Genomic DNA, 3,779 nt, shown 5'->3' with positions numbered 1-3,779 from the left:
AGCCAAGTCAAAGTGGTTTCTTTGGTTTAATTTCATGGGTGTTAAATATGTCGAACTAGTCGGTTGTGAAACATTACATTGTCTAGCCATTTCTGCTTCTGTTATATATGGCTTTTTAGTTACGAGTTTCTGAAAGTCTTCATCTTTAACCTTTTTTTTCCGACTTAAATTTAAAAGACTACCAGTTTGACTAGCGACGTCAAACTGATTTCTTTGGTTTGTTGATCTCATAATTTTTACATTTAGTGCAATTGTACTTTGTGAAACATTTAATTGTCTAGCCATTTCTCTTTGTGTTATATTTGGATTTTTATTTAAGAGTTTCTTCAAGTCTTCATTTTTAACCTTTCTGTTCCCAGTTAAATTAAAAAGTTGTAAGTCAAAATCGCCACCTTCGAATCGGCGAAACCACCTGCGGCATGTCGTCATCATTGGTGCAGACTCAGGATAAGTTTTTCTAATAAGATGATAAGCGTCACTGCGTCGTTTGGCTTGATCAAAGAAAAACAGTAATAGGTGTCGAAAATGTCGGGAATCACGCTCCATAGTTTTCACGCGTAATAACGTTCTTCTTACCCAGTATTTTTGTTTAAATGAATACTTCCGCAACTGTTAGATCGCAGAAATATTACAGTTGTGACATAGAAAAAATGATAAATATAACTCGTGTATTTATGTAAATCAGTAACGTCATTTCATTGTCAAACGTTAAGACTAGGTGCAACACTTGAAAGTTTCTTTTAATGTAAAAAACCAAACTTTTTAGAACTACTATAATGAAAAAATTCGATCTACACAAGTTTCGGTACGAATGCACTTATGTAATATGCACATAAAATTGCTAGTGAAAGCATCTTAGAAATTTTGTTACCTTTTTATATCATAGCAAATCTCTCATGTAATACTCGTTTTCTTTCTTATTAGTATACTGTACTGTTTTTCTATTGCAGTCTCGTCGTCTTTCTCCAGAATCAATTTTTTGTTGCTATTTTTCACGTTGGTATGATATATAGGCGTTGCTTTTTCTCGATCTTTTCGATTTTTATATTGTCTTATGATCAATTCTTATTTTTATTTTTCCAAAAAAACTCTTGTCACTTTAAATCTTTACGGAATAAAAACAAGAAAAACTACTATTGTCTAAAATAAAGTAGTATAAATACAAAACAGTATATGCGCCTGTAATAAAAGAAACCACTTACTTTTTAAGTCTTTTTTATTTTACTCTAACTTTTGCGTTAAAGAAAGGAGAATGTAAATCACTACACGTAACTGATTTGCAATCGACGACACGCACGTAAACAATGACGAGCGATACTTCGATTATTACCATAAACACAAAGTCGTACAACGTTTTCTATTGAAAAAAGAAAAAAACTGTATGTTGCAAAGTCTTCGAAGTCAAGAATCTATTGTCCACAATTTGTTGGTTTGCGTGTACTTCTTGTTAGAAAAATTCACGGTGAGAAGAACTCAAACTTATTATATTTTCAGGTACCACAACCGTTCACTTTGAAACGCTACATCCAACTGCCTGACAAACTTCAAAATAATGTTTCAAAATCGTGTTTGTTGATCATCTAGAGACCGCGTGTCGATGTTATTTTGCGTGACAGTCACAGACCAATCACGTGAATCTTTAGTATTCGTAAGCTGGTTTTATAGTTTGTTTCCTTTGTTGAAGTTTAAGCATGTATTTTCTTTTCATTCTTATGTTTCAGTTTTTTTTGTTACAAGTATATTTTTATTAAATATAACAAAACACTTTGAGTTAGAATCAAAGCACCAACAAGAGCACAATCAGAGTAAAGTTAAAACAATTAAATCATAAAAGAAAAGTGACAGCGAAATGTATAGGACAAGTTTAGAAAACGCCAAGACACGTTATATTATCCTTGATAATCGCGAGACAAGCCGTCGCGATCGATACTCGACGGCTCTTGTTCAATAAGATCGTATTAGCAGTCGCGGCCGATAATCGGTTAACAAACACTGCTGATTGAGTGTTTGTTGTACGAAGACCGAGTAATTACCGCGGATAATTGTTTACACATCGGCCATTATGCGAGTTGAATGGTATTTTGCGCGAGTTATGTGCTTCGAGCGCATCAAGTTGAACAAACAATATTTCTGTGTTTTTCTCATGCGATGTAGTCGCAATCAATTCAGAGAACGGTCTAAAATCGAACTATCGAGATTAATTATTAGACGTGTTTTCTGAGACGCGATATGTCACCAAAGTTGTCGGCACACCGAAACAGGCACACCTCAAATAAATTAGTACATAGTTTTTTGTGTGTTTTATGATTTTTTTTCGGTTCACTCCAACAATAAAGCGGACTAAAACTGATCTGACCAAGTTAATATACGGTGTCTATGTTTTTGTATCACATATACAGGGTGTCTCTGTAATGAAAAATTTTAACGCATTAATTAAGTAAATATATGTGACACAATGAGCGCGATGGTCGACACTTTGTTGTGAAAATCTGCCGATCGCAAGAAGCTGCGTCACTCGTCTGTTTGCTCCGCCTCTTTGCTGTTACAAGATTGTACGAAGATATTTTTCTTTACGACTGAAAATCATTCACGCCTACAGAGGTCGGACTATCGTTTTCCACGCGCTCATTGGGTATATTAATTAATCACTCAATAACTATTGCAAAAGTTTTACAAAATGGTAAATGACTTTTCTGTTCACATTGATCCAATCTGTCTTCACATTTTGGCTGTGCCAAAATCTTTCAGACACCCTGTATGTCTTGCACATTTATATAAATGTAAATTTCTCGGTGTACGCATCATCATCGATGTGCGCGCTGTTATCAAGATAAAAAAGAAATTTTCTAATTAATCGAAGTGCGACAAGTCAATATAACGCGCGGCTAGTTCGATTCCCGTCACGTATCCCGTGTTACGGTCTCCGCAACGGGATGTACTTACCAGGTACCACTGTTCCTTGAAGAGCGGGTCCGTGAACAGGTTTTGGAGCGGCACGCCCCTGTTTCTTTGGCGATGAAACGCGGCGGCCTGCCTCGGACGCGGTCCGAAGTCGCTGAAGAAGGGCTGATAATCGGCGAACGTGTAGGACCCGAAGTCCCGCTTCTTGCGCTTCTTCTCGTGCTGCTGCTGGAACCAGTGCACCTGCAACCGAAAGCGTGCCAGGTGTATTGCAACGAGATCTTCTTGCGATCGACTTCTTCCGTGCTTCGTCATCGACCAAGCCGTAAGCTACTCGCAACTCGAGATCCCGGCCGTTAGCCGACCAGGATACGTTTTGTTATGTCTCACGTTCCGCGCCAAGTTCCGCGCGCGACATCACGCGGCGGTGTAAACTTAGCAAATTTTCCCAAATGCGTATATTGTATCGGCGCCATCAGTTGGTTTTGTTGTCGGTTTTATCAACGAGTGAGATATATTTAAAGAGATCAACTTTTTAGAGATAAACATTACGCGCGCTATTACATTAACAACAGAGAGAAAAAACATTTAATAAATATAAATAACAATAATTACATAATATAAGCAATAATAAATATATATATATAATTTTATGACTGAGAGTATATATATATTTCACTAAAGTTTAATGAATCATTAGTTAATTAATTACTTGCTCGATTATTAAAAGATAGAATTTGAAAAAAAAAAACAATTAATACTTAAAAATATTTTTTTTCTCGCGAGGCGTCGAAAAGATTCTCGTCGCCGTTTTTCATTCCGTTGATTGGCTAAGCGGTTGTGTTGCACCGCGACGCGCTGCGACGTGGAAAATTTAC

This window comes from Pseudomyrmex gracilis, unplaced genomic scaffold, assembly GCF_002006095.1.
Source record: "Pseudomyrmex gracilis isolate BER0280 unplaced genomic scaffold, ASM200609v1 scaffold_183, whole genome shotgun sequence".
Taxonomy (NCBI): Eukaryota; Metazoa; Arthropoda; class Insecta; order Hymenoptera; family Formicidae; genus Pseudomyrmex; species Pseudomyrmex gracilis.
This window is presented reverse-complemented; position numbering follows the sequence as displayed.